At 44.3% G+C, this 14,522-nt stretch overlaps 1 protein-coding gene across 1 annotated transcript in view; it reads left to right on the plus strand.

The window, feature by feature from the left end:
* The first annotated feature begins 336 nt into the window (after positions 1 to 336).
* LOC124145259 overlaps positions 337 to 14,522 on the plus strand; it is a 78,516-nt gene continuing 64,330 nt past the window's right edge. The window contains exon 1 of the mRNA XM_046515006.2: positions 337 to 875. The gene's annotated coding sequence lies outside the window, so the exon portion shown is untranslated. The remainder of the gene's footprint in view (positions 876 to 14,522) is intronic.

The raw sequence follows: 14,522 nt of genomic DNA on the forward strand, positions 1-14,522 counted from the left end.
GTCAGATGATTTTAACGGTGAGGGACGTACATCGTTGAGTGATTGGCACTTCAATGTTGGCGCATGAATATTGTATAAATGCAAACGTAACACACACCATGAAAACAGAAGGCTAGCTAGAACCTCATACAGCATTTAACCTCCGCTGTTCCGAAATTTCACCCAATAGCATCTGTTGCAGGACAACTGCGCTATGAAATGCACTTTACTAGACCAAAACACTTCGACTAAAAATTCAATATTCCCAACAGCGAGGGTCAGTGAATTTCTGAATTGGAACCGCCGACCTCGTTTCCTTCATTACGAAGGACGGGGTGAGTCATTCGGGGACGGCGTTGGTAATGGATTCTCCCCTTCAAGCTCGTGCATTTCACGCCACCATGTTAACTTTAACAGTGACAAAACGCTGCGTCGCCGTGATTCGTTGTTGTTTCAGTAAGCTAAACAGTATCGAGGGATCGAGTTTCCATTAGGCCAAGCCGTTGCTGGATAGTCGCAGGTTGGTCAGGTTTTGCAAGGAATCCATTGACTGTCACCAGATGATGGCTGAGGTTCCGGCAGGGACACGTAATCTGAATCTGCATGTCTGAGAGAGATGCAGCTGTACGAGTGTAGGGCCATATTGGAACCACGTGCTGGGGTTGGCACTATGTAAAGAAGGAATACATTGAAGTCAAGTCCTGTGTGTGTTGTGATCTAACCCGACAGGACCATAGGCTTCCTTGGCCATCATGTAACAAGGTTGGTGGAAGAAGGACTTCGCTGCCGGCTTGTTTATTCTGTTCTAAATGTACGTAGACTTGTTCCTTAAGCTGTATGGAGAAATACACAGTGGGGTGAAACATGTTTCTCTGCGTTGATAGAAGATCGAGAAGGTAAGTGTAACCGAGCTTGCCAGGAGATCGGAAAGAGAGACGAGATGTCGAGTGGGTAGCGTCATCAATGCAGTGTACAATGTACAACGTACGGTGTCCGGTGTTGTTGATATCGGACACCATAATCGTTATGTGTAGCTGAGGAAATGACCGTCCACTCATTTGTATGTACAATCTGTCTCCTGTAGGTACACATAGATTCTAACGGAACAAGATGCTGTCGGCGGGGTAGATAATTGCCAAAATGTGTTGCTTGATGAGGTTAATCAATATTTGTCAGTGTGAGCTGTCTGGTCCAGATCATATCACCTCCTCCCTCTGGACCGGTATGGTTACCGAGTAGTTGTGCAAGGTAGTTGCTGTCGTCGTCCTCGCAGCCGGATCTGGTACGTTCTGTAGTGACAGATGACTGGCGCAGTGTACGTGTGTTAGGCTGATGGAGAGTGGAGGTCGGGTTCTAGGCGGCACATCGTTCTCTGGGTTAGTCCACGTCATACTTCTGTATGGTTAACTCCTGAAAATGGCTCGAAAAATCAATCACTCAACATCATCAATCATATGACAAAGATTAATTTTTTTTAGATATTATTCAGATTTTAATTTCATTAAGGCTAATCGAGATATCTAAATTCCACCCTGCGTCTTTACAGCACTACACGTCTCTATAAGGCTAATCTGGACACAACTTAGAACCTTGCTATTTTAAAAACTGTTTACCTTTGACATGGGACATACCAGCAACAGTGTGACGTGTGTACAAGACGGGATATACAGTAGCAGTGTGGCGTGTGTACAAGACAGGGGATATACAGTAGCAGTGTGGCGTGTGTACAAGACGGGATATACAGTAGCAGTGTGACGTGTTTAAGACAGAGATATACAGTAGCAGTGTGACGTGTGTACAAGACAGGGGATATACAGTAGCAGTGTGACGTGTGTACAAGTCAGGGGATATACAGTAGCAGTGTGACGTGTGTACAAGACAGAGATATACAGTAGCAGTGTGACGTGTGTACAAGTCAGGGGATATACAGTAGCAGTGTGACGTGTGTACAAGACAGAGATATACAGTAGCAGTGTGACGTGTGTACAAGACAGAGATATACAGTAGCAGTGTGACGTGTGTACAAGACAGGGGATATACAGTAGCAGTGTGACGTGTGTACAAGTCAGGGGATATACAGTAGCAGTGTGACGTGTGTACAAGACAGGGGATATACAGTAGCAGTGTGACGTGTGTACAAGTCAGGGGATATACAGTAGCAGTGTGACGTGTGTACAAGACAGAGACATACCAGTAGCAGTGTGACGTGTGTACAAGTCAGGGGATATACAGTAGCAGTGTGACGTGTGTACAAGACAGGGGATATACAGTAGCAGTGTGACGTGTGTACAAGACAGAGACATACCAGTAGCAGTGTGACGTGTGTACAAGACAGGGGATATACAGTAGCAGTGTGACGTGTGTACAAGTCAGGGGATATACAGTAGCAGTGTGACGTGTGTACAAGACAGAGACATACCAGTAGCAGTGTGACGTGTGTACAAGTCAGGGGATATACAGTAGCAGTGTGACGTGTGTACAAGACAGGGGATATACAGTAGCAGTGTGACGTGTGTACAAGACAGAGACATACCAGTAGCAGTGTGACGTGTGTACAAGACAGAGGATATACAGTAGCAGTGTGACGTGTGTACAAGTCAGGGGATATACAGTAGCAGTGTGACGTGTGTACAAGACAGGGGATATACAGTAGCAGTGTGACGTGTGTACAAGACAGAGACATACCAGTAGCAGTGTGACGTGTGTACAAGAGAGAGATATACAGTAGCAGTGTGACGTGTGTACAAGACAGAGATATACAGTAGCAGTGTGACGTGTGTACAAGACAGGGGATATACAGTAGCAGTGTGACGTGTGTACAAGACAGGGGATATACAGTAGCAGTGTGACGTGTGTACAAGACAGAGACATACCAGTAGCAGTGTGACGTGTGTACAAGACAGAGATATACAGTAGCAGTGTGACGTGTGTACAAGACAGAGATATACAGTAGCAGTGTGACGTGTGTACAAGACAGGGGATATACAGTAGCAGTGTGACGTGTGTACAAGACAGGGGATATACAGTAGCAGTGTGACGTGTGTACAAGACAGAGATATACAGTAGCAGTGTGACGTGTGTACAAGACAGGGATATACAGTAGCAGTGTGACGTGTGTACAAGACAGAGATATACAGTAGCAGTGTGACGTGTGTACAAGACAGAGATATACAGTAGCAGTGTGACGTGTGTACAAGACAGGGGATATACAGTAGCAGTGTGACGTGTGTACAAGACAGGGGATATACAGTAGCAGTGTGACGTGTGTACAAGACAGGGATATACAGTAGCAGTGTGACGTGTGTACAAGACAGAGATATACAGTAGCAGTGTGACGTGTGTACAAGACAGGGGATATACAGTAGCAGTGTGACGTGTGTACAAGACAGAGATATACAGTAGCAGTGTGACGTGTGTACAAGACAGAGACATACCAGTAGCAGTGTGACGTGTGTACAAGACAGAGATATGCAGTAGCAGTGTGACGTGTGTACAAGACAGAGATATGCAGTAGCAGTGTGACGTGTGTACAAGACAGAGACATACCAGTAGCAGTGTGACGTGTGTACAAGACAGAGATATACAGTAGCAGTGTGACGTGTGTACAAGACAGGGGATATACAGTAGCAGTGTGACGTGTTTAAGACAGAGATATACAGTAGCAGTGTGACGTGTGTACAAGACAGAGATATACAGTAGCAGTGTGACGTGTGTACAAGACAGAGATATACAGTAGCAGTGTGACGTGTTTAAGACAGAGATATACAGTAGCAGTGTGACGTGTGTACAAGACAGAGATATACAGTAGCAGTGTGACGTGTGTACAAGACAGGGGATATACAGTAGCAGTGTGACGTGTGTACAAGACAGAGATATACCAGTAGCAGTGTGACGTGTGTACAAGACAGGGGATATGCAGTAGCATGGTGACGTGTGTACAAGACAGAGATATACAGTAGCATGGTGACGTGTGTACAAGACAGGGTATATACAGTAGCAGTGTGACGTGTGTACAAGACAGGGATATACAGTAGCAGTGTGACGTGTGTACAAGACAGAGATATACAGTAGCAATGTGACGTGTGTACAAGACAGGGGATATACAGCAGCAGTGTGACGTGTGTACAAGACAGGGATATACAGCAGCAGTGTGACGTGTGTACAAGACAGGGGATATACAGTAGCAGTGTGACGTGTGTACAAGACAGGGGATATACAGCAGCAGTGTGACGTGTGTACAAGACAGGAGATATACAGTAGCAGTGTGACGTGTGTACAAGACAGGGGATATACAGCAGCAGTGTGACGTGTGTACAAGACAGGGGATATACAGCAGCAGTGTGACGTGTGTACAAGACAGAGATATACAGTAGCAGTGTGACGTGTGTACAAGACAGGGGATATACAGTAGCATTATGACGTGTGTACAAGACAGGGGATATACAGCAGCAGTGTGACGTGTGTACAAGACAGGAGATATACAGTAGCAGTGTGACGTGTGTACAAGACAGGGGATATACAGCAGCAGTGTGACGTGTGTACAAGACAGGGGATATACAGCAGCAGTGTGACGTGTGTACAAGACAGAGATATACAGTAGCAGTGTGACGTGTGTACAAGACAGGGGATATACAGTAGCATTATGACGTGTGTACAAGACAGGGGATATACAGTAGCAGTGTGACGTGTGTACAAGACAGGGGATATACAGCAGCAGTGTGACGTGTGTACAAGACAGAGATATACAGCAGCAGTGTGACGTGTGTACAAGACAGGGGATATACAGCAGCAGTGTGACGTGTGTACAAGACAGGGATATACAGCAGCAGTGTGACGTGTGTACAAGACAGGGATATACAGCAGCAGTGTGACGTGTGTACAAGACAGGGGATATACAGTAGCAGTGTGACGTGTTTAAGACAGAGATATACAGTAGCAGTGTGACGTGTGTACAAGACAGAGATATACAGTAGCAGTGTGACGTGTGTACAAGACAGGGGATATACAGTAGCAGTGTGACGTGTGTACAAGACAGGGGATATACAGTAGCAGTGTGACGTGTGTACAAGACAGGGGATATACAGCAGCAGTGTGACGTGTGTACAAGACAGAGATATACAGTAGCAGTGTGACGTGTGTACAAGACAGAGATATACAGTAGCAGTGTGACGTGTGTACAAGACAGAGATATACAGTAGCAGTGTGACGTGTGTACAAGACAGGGGATATACAGTAGCAGTGTGACGTGTGTACAAGACAGGGGATATACAGCAGCAGTGTGACGTGTGTACAAGACAGAGATATACAGTAGCAGTGTGACGTGTGTACAAGACAGAGATATACAGTAGCAGTGTGACGTGTGTACAAGACAGGGGATATACAGCAGCAGTGTGACGTGTGTACAAGACAGAGATATACCAGTAGCAGTGTGACGTGTGTACAAGACAGGGGATATACAGCAGCAGTGTGACGTGTGTACAAGACAGAGATATACCAGTAGCAGTGTGACGTGTGTACAAGACAGGGGATATACAGCAGCAGTGTGACGTGTGTACAAGACAGGAGATATACAGTAGCAGTGTGACGTGTGTACAAGACAGGGGATATACAGCAGCAGTGTGACGTGTGTACAAGACAGGGATATACAGCAGCAGTGTGACGTGTGTACAAGACAGGGGATATACAGTAGCAGTGTGACGTGTGTACAAGACAGGGGATATACAGTAGCAGTGTGACGTGTGTACAAGACAGGGGATATACAGTAGCAGTGTGACGTGTGTACAAGACAGGGGATATACAGTAGCAGTGTGACGTGTTTAAGACAGAGATATACAGTAGCAGTGTGACGTGTGTACAAGACAGAGATATACAGTAGCAGTGTGACGTGTGTACAAGACAGGGGATATACAGTAGCAGTGTGACGTGTGTACAAGACAGGGGATATACAGTAGCAGTGTGACGTGTGTACAAGACAGGGGATATACAGCAGCAGTGTGACGTGTGTACAAGACAGGGGATATACAGCAGCAGTGTGACGTGTGTACAAGACAGAGATATACAGTAGCAGTGTGACGTGTGTACAAGACAGGGATATACAGTAGCAGTGTGACGTGTGTACAAGACAGGGGATATACAGCAGCAGTGTGACGTGTGTACAAGACAGAGATATACAGTAGCAGTGTGACGTGTGTACAAGACAGAGATATACAGTAGCAGTGTGACGTGTGTACAAGACAGGGGATATACAGTAGCAGTGTGACGTGTGTACAAGACAGGGGATATACAGTAGCAGTGTGACGTGTTTAAGACAGAGATATACAGTAGCAGTGTGACGTGTGTACAAGACAGAGATATACAGTAGCAGTGTGACGTGTGTACAAGACAGGGGATATACAGTAGCAGTGTGACGTGTTTAAGACAGAGATATACAGCAGCAGTGTGACGTGTGTACAAGACAGGGGATATACAGTAGCAGTGTGACGTGTGTACAAGACAGAGATATACAGCAGCAGTGTGGCGTGTGTACAAGACAGGAGATATACAGTAGCAGTGTGACGTGTGTACAAGACAGGGGATATACAGTAGCAGTGTGACGTGTGTACAAGACAGGGGATATACAGTAGCAGTGTGACGTGTGTACAAGACAGGGGATATACAGTAGCAGTGTGACGTGTTTAAGACAGAGATATACAGTAGCAGTGTGACGTGTGTACAAGACAGAGATATACAGTAGCAGTGTGACGTGTGTACAAGACAGGGGATATACAGTAGCAGTGTGACGTGTGTACAAGACAGGGGATATACAGTAGCAGTGTGACGTGTTTAAGACAGAGATATACAGTAGCAGTGTGACGTGTGTACAAGACAGAGATATACAGTAGCAGTGTGACGTGTGTACAAGACAGGGGATATACAGTAGCAGTGTGACGTGTGTACAAGACAGAGATATACAGTAGCAATGTGACGTGTGTACAAGACAGGGGATATACAGTAGCAGTGTGACGTGTTTAAGACAGAGATATACAGTAGCAGTGTGACGTGTGTACAAGACAGAGATATACAGTAGCAGTGTGACGTGTGTACAAGACAGAGATATACAGTAGCAGTGTGACGTGTGTACAAGACAGGGGATATGCAGTAGCATAGTGACGTGTGTACAAGACAGAGATATACAGTAGCAGTGTGACGTGTGTACAAGACAGAGATATACAGTAGCAATGTGACGTGTGTACAAGACAGGGGATATACAGTAGCAGTGTGACGTGTGTACAAGACAGAGATATACCAGTAGCAGTGTGACGTGTGTACAAGACAGGGGATATACAGTAGCAGTGTGACGTGTGTACAAGACAGGGGGTATACAGTTGCAATGTGACGTGTGTACAAGACAGGGGATATACAGTAGCAGTGTGACGTGTGTACAAGACAGGGGATATACAGCAGCAGTGTGACGTGTGTACAAGACAGAGATATACAGTAGCAGTGTGACGTGTGTACAAGACAGAGATATACCAGTAGCAGTGTGACGTGTGTACAAGACAGGGGATATGCAGTAGCATGGTGACGTGTGTACAAGACAGAGATATACAGTAGCAGTGTGACGTGTGTACAAGACAGAGATATACAGTAGCAGTGTGACGTGTGTACAAGACAGAGATATACAGTAGCAGTGTGACGTGTGTACAAGACAGGGGATATACAGTAGCAGTGTGACGTGTGTACAAGACAGAGATATACAGTAGCAGTGTGACGTGTGTACAAGACAGGGATATACAGTAGCAGTGTGACGTGTGTACAAGACAGAGATATACAGTAGCAGTGTGACGTGTGTACAAGACAGGGGATATACAGTAGCAGTGTGACGTGTGTACAAGACAGGGATATACAGTAGCAGTGTGACGTGTGTACAAGACAGGGGATATACAGTAGGAGTGTGACGTGTGTTCAAGACAGAGATATACAGCAGCAGTGTGACGTGTGTACAAGACAGGGGATATACAGTAGCAGTGTGGCGTGTGTACAAGACAGAGATATACAGTAGCAGTGTGACGTGTGTACAAGACAGAGATATACAGTAGCAGTGTGGCGTGTGTACAAGACAGAGATATACAGTAGCAGTGTGACGTGTGTACAAGTCAGGGGATATACAGTAGCAGTGTGACGTGTGTACAAGACAGGGGATATACAGTAGCAGTGTGGCGTGTGTACAAGACAGAGATATACAGTAGCAGTGTGGCGTGTGTACAAGACAGGGGATATACAGTAGCAGTGTGACGTGTGTACAAGACAGAGATATACAGTAGCAGTGTGGCGTGTGTACAAGACAGAGATATACAGTAGCAGTGTGACGTGTGTACAAGTCAGGGGATATACAGTAGCAGTGTGGCGTGTGTACAAGACAGAGATATACAGTAGCAGTGTGACGTGTGTACAAGACAGGGGATATACAGTAGCAGTGTGACGTGTGTACAAGACAGAGATATACAGCAGCAGTGTGACGTGTGTACAAGACAGGGGATATACAGTAGCAGTGTGACGTGTGTACAAGACAGAGATATACAGCAGCAGTGTGACGTGTGTACAAGACAGGGGATATACAGTAGCAGTGTGACGTGTGTACAAGACAGAGATATACAGCAGCAGTGTGACGTGTGTACAAGACAGGGGATATACAGTAGCAGTGTGACGTGTGTACAAGACAGAGATATACAGCAGCAGTGTGACGTGTGTACAAGTCAGGGGATATACAGTAGCAGTGTGGCGTGTGTACAAGACAGAGATATACAGTAGCAGTGTGACGTGTGTACAAGACAGGGGATATACAGTAGCAGTGTGACGTGTGTACAAGACAGAGATATACAGTAGCAGTGTGACGTGTGTACAAGACAGAGATATACAGTAGCAGTGTGACGTGTGTACAAGACAGGGATATACAGTAGCAGTGTGACGTGTGTACAAGACAGAGATATACAGTAGCAGTGTGACGTGTGTACAAGACAGGGATATACAGTAGCAGTGTGACGTGTGTACAAGACAGAGATATACAGTAGCAGTGTGACGTGTGTACAAGACAGAGATATACAGTAGCAGTGTGACGTGTGTACAAGACAGAGATATACAGTAACAGTGTGACGTGTGTTCAAGACAGAGATATACAGCAGCAGTGTGACGTGTGTACAAGACAGAGGATATACAGTAGCAGTCTGACGTGTGTACAAGACAGAGATATACAGTAGCAGTGTGACGTGTGTACAAGACAGGGGATATACAGTAGCAGTGTGACGTGTGTACAAGACAGAGATATACAGTAGCAGTGTGACGTGTGTACAAGACAGGGGATATACTGTAGCAGTGTGACGTGTGTACAAGACAGAGATATACAGTAGCAGTGTGAGGTGTGTACAAGACAGAGATATACAGTAGCAGTGTGACGTGTGTACAAGACAGGGGATATACAGTAGCAGTGTGACGTGTGTACAAGACAGAGATATACAGTAGCAGTGTGACGTGTGTACAAGACAGAGATATACAGTAGCAATGTGACGTGTGTACAAGACAGAGATATACAGTAGCAGTGTGACGTGTTTAAGACAGAGATATACAGTAGCAGTGTGACGTGTGTACAAGACAGGGGATATACAGTAGCAGTGTGACGTGTGTACAAGACAGGGATATACAGTAGCAGTGTGACGTGTGTACAAGGCAGGGGATATACAGTAGCAGTGTGACGTGTGTACAAGACAGGGGATATACAGTAGCAGTGTGACGTGTTTAAGACAGAGATATACAGTAGCAGTGTGACGTGTGTACAAGACAGGGGATATACAGTAGCAGTGTGACGTGTGTACAAGTCAGGGGATATACAGTAGCAGTGTGACGTGTTTAAGACAGAGATATACAGTAGCAGTGTGACGTGTGTACAAGACAGGGGATATACAGTAGCATTATGACGTGTGTAGAAGACAGAGATATACCAGTAGCAGCGTGACGTGTGTACAAGACAGAGATATACAGTAGCAGTGTGACGTGTTTAAGACAGAGATAAACAGTAGCAGTGTGACGTGTGTATTAGACAGAGATATACCAGTAGCAGCGTGACGTGTGTACAAGACAGGGGATATACAGAAGCAGTGTGAGGTGTGTACAAGACAGAGATATACAGAAGCAGTGTGGTGTGTTTAAGACAGAGATATACTAGTAGCAGCGGAACGTTGTCGCGAATGCTCCTGATCTTTGTCTACCTGAATCTTAACAGTAAGAGAAAGAAAGGTCGGTGCATGTGATATTTCCATAATCCCCGATGTTGTGAAGAGATCACTCTTTGTGTTGGTAAAGGTCGCACACTGAGCTTGAAAGTAACAAATCTTTAAACAGCAGTATCGGAGGTGACTTTGAGACGGCCTTTGCGAAAACAGCCGAAAAGAAATACATAATTTTCTGCATGAAGTTAGAACGCCAAGAAGCTTGGCGACTTTCTGACATTTCATTCGAATTCAATAATGCTGTTGTCACGTAATGACGGAAAACGTCCTGACAAGCCTCAATTTTGACATTAACCAAGATACTTTAATATTGTACACCGTATAGATTGTGATTGTTTCGCTTGTAATGCAGAACACATGCTAATTAGCGTGATTGGAAAGGGAGCGGTTGATGGAGTCTGGAGATTAATCTCCATATTGTCTCGATCCTCCCAAATGCCGTCACGGCAACAACCACTGGAATTGGCGAATACAGAGATGAGAGTAGGAACGCCGACTCGGGGGATGTTAAAATGGGGGTAGTGGCGTTAGGCGGAATGAGGGATGTGGTGTCTGTTTTAACATGAGACTCTCCATGCCAGGAAATCATAAAGGATATATAACACTTATATATCCTAGTCTGCCATCTGGACGCGTTGTCTGGAACACTTTATTATCTACTTCGGCATCGCAGGATTTTATTCCACGCTGTTTGGCACTGGAACATTAAAAGTCAATAATCTAATTTCCTTTGGGTGATACTGTAGTGAGGTTGTTGGCAATTTAAGTCACTCAAACCTGAAATAGAGTCTTTAATTTGCCCCCAAAGTTCGTAACTTCAAAGTGTGTCTTTTACATTACTCGACAACGATGCCCTTATCCTTTGATTTTAATGCACAGACTCACATGAGGATTCTGAAGCAGTCTGTGCTTTAAAATCTGCTACGTCGTGTTGGTTCGCTTGGTAACAATGGCTCCCTAGTACGGATTGTATCGGAGTGAGTGAGTGAGTGAGTTGGGTTTACGCCACTTTTAACAGTATTCCAGTTATATCGCAGCGTGTCAGCTTAATGTGGGACGAAAGCCCGAAGTGATGCAGGTCTCAGACGTTTACCACTTCGGTGAAACCCACGAGCACGGGTATGGTGCTGACAAACCTAGAAACATAATCGTGGCGAACCGGGATTCGAACCCACAATCATAGGTTTCTGGCGTGCCCAAGGGACGCAACTCTGCAAAGCGAATCGCGGCGCCTTAGACGACTGGGCCACCCGTGCCCCCGGATTGTATCGGAATGTAGGTGATCTGTTTTATATTTAGATTTAAATCTAGAGATTCAGAGAGACAAAAACTATCCACAAGACTGTATGACAAGAGAGATGCCATCAATTTTCCAAAAGTCACCCTTCCCTTTATGTCGAACAATATTTCAGCAGCTCCAGCCTTTGGTGACTTCGAGTCATAACTTTTGAGGTACAATCGTACATGCTCTCTCTAAACATTTCAAACAGCGTCATACGACTCTAGCTCGAAGGTTGTTTAATCAGGATTCCAACATTCAAAGCCTCAGTAAAGCTTTCAAAAGGTTTTATGGGAGACATTTGGAGGACATTTTCAAATTTGTCACATCAGTGACAAAGTTCCTTATTTTGACTTGTACCGTTCCCGTGTTTTTTTCAGGTGAACGATTGAATTGCCTTTGCATGTGTTTGCGACTAGTGCCACCGGTGGGAGAGGTGTTCAACTTTTCGCAAATACCTCGTCACATCAGTGACAAAATTCCTTATTTTGGCTTGTACCGTTCCCGTGGTTTTTTTTTCAGGTGAACGATTGACTTGCCTTTGCATGTGTTTGTGACTGGTGCCACCGGTGGGACAGGTGTTCAACTTTTCGCAAATACCTGATATCATCACTACTTGATACGGTTTTGTCGCTTAAGGTGCTGATAATGCGGCACTGACGTTCTAACGTTGTGTTGATATGTGATGTTACAGTAGAATTTGAATGTGGTGACTTAATAGTGTTATCGGGTGGGGAATGTTTTAGTTTCATTAAACGGGGTGATGCTATGTTATTAAGTGAGACTGTTTATTAGTAGTGTGGTGATATGATGGTTTTATCAGTAAGTAATGATAAAGTGTTATTTAACGAGGTGATGCCGAGACTCTTTAGATAACGCTGTTCATTGATGTTGTGTGCTGTGATGTTAATATAGTGTTCTCAAATGAGGGGATGCCATAATGTTATTAAACGAAGTGTGCTATAGTGTTATTAAACGAAGTGATGCCATAGTGTTATTAAACGATGTGATGATATAGTGTTATTAAACGAAGTGATGCTATAGTTTTATTAAACGAAGTGATGCTGTAGTGTTTTTAAACGAAGTGATGCCATAGTGTTATTAAACGAAGTAATGCCATAGTGTTATTAAACGAAGTGATGCTATAGTGTTATTAAACGAAGTGATGCCGTGTTATTAAACGAAGTGATGCTATAGTGTTATTAAACGAAGTGATGCTATAGTGTTATTAAACGAAGTGACGCCAAAGTGTTATTAAACGAAGTGATGCTATAGTGTTATTAAACGAAGTAATGCCATAGTGTTATTAAACGAAGTAATGCCATAGTGTTATTAAACGAAGTGATGCTATAGTGTTATTAAACGAAATTATGACATAGTGTTATTAAACGAAGTAATGCCAAAGTGTTATTAAACGAAGTGCTGCCATAGTGTTATTAAACGAAGTGACGCCATAGTGTTATTAAACGAAGTGATGCTATAGTGTCTTTAAACGAAGTGATGCCGTAGTGTTATTAAACGAAGTAATGCTATAGTGTTATTAAACGAAGTGATGCTATAGTGTTATTAAACGAAATGATGCCATAGTGTTATTAAACGAAGTAATGCCAAAGTGTTATTAAACGAAGTGATGCTATAGTTTTATTAAACGAAGTGATGCCATAGTGTTATTAAACGAAGTAATGCCATAGTGTTATTAAACGAAGTGATGCTATATTGTCTTTAAACGAAGTGATGCTACAGTGTTATTAAACGAAGTGATGCCGTGTTATTAAACGAAGTGATGCTATAGTGTTAGCAGGGGAGGTCGTTCACTGATATTAAATGTGGTGATGTTATAGTTTCATGAAGTGAGGGGATGTCATAATGTTATTAGATAAAGTGGTGCTATGAGATTATTAAATGACTTACGATATACGGTTATTTAGCGAGTTAATGTCATGGTGTACATCCTTAAATAAGGTCTAATAGTGCTATTGTGAGTTATAGTGTTGTCAAGTGACGGGGTGTTGTATGATAATACAAATGACAGGACGACATATTATGATATGGCGTTGTGGGGTTGTGGAGTTGTGGCATTGTGGCGTTGTCCGTGTCACCAGTCATCTCACCGAGGATAGGGAGTCAACTGATTATAAAAGTCCAGTTTCCACCCTTGCCGAACTATGGAGAACTATTTTGGATGGATAAACGAGTCTATGCTTAGTGCAATCGAAATCGCGTAACGAAATCGACATCCGGTTCGTAAACTGCCGTGCAGATTTCGATCGATTACAGGATTTGCAAAGCATGTGTACCGCCAACTCGGCATCAACAGATATTTTCCAAATCTTTTCATGTTTTTAATCAAGGTGCTCACGTGATTTGGTGCACTTCGCTAAGTAAGACCCGTTTTATTACAATATAGAACTTGATTATCGACCATGTCGTCTTGACTGGGCGCCAACATTTTGTTTGAAGCAAATGCAAGTGATATGAGAGGCGGAATCGTATAAGTCAATAGGAGGGGCAAAGAAGGGACATAACTCGAAATAGCCACTGGTGGCGCTACGATCGAGCCCAAAAATTCCAGCCTAGTTCGGCAAGGGTGGAAACTGGACTTTTACAGTCAGTTAACTCCCTTGCCTCGGGAAGATGGTCCCCAGTCGGACACGGGGACGTTGTTCTGTGGCCTGTCGTACATGTGTCTACATCACTCGGGACAACAATACGTCAGGACCGTGACTCAGTGACCCGGATGTAGCAGATGATGAATAGCTGGTAGGTAAAGGAAAACCGCAGAGTTAATGTCCAAGTGCGTTTTCAACCTGGCGACAGAAGACAATGCAGTAAATTTAGATCAGTTTGTCGGAATGACCACATGACCAACTCACATTCGAGTGGGGCCCGCGATCGTAGCTTTATGACTACCGTCATAGTTTGGGAGTGACGACAGTCAACGATGGCGTTGTGAAAGGGATCGCCGATGTGATGTCTCCTGACGTCTTGGATCCGTCACTATA

Source organism: Haliotis rufescens, unplaced genomic scaffold (assembly GCF_023055435.1).
Source record: "Haliotis rufescens isolate VD_foot unplaced genomic scaffold, xgHalRufe1.0.p SCAF_5, whole genome shotgun sequence".
Lineage (NCBI taxonomy): Eukaryota > Metazoa > Mollusca > Gastropoda > Lepetellida > Haliotidae > Haliotis > Haliotis rufescens.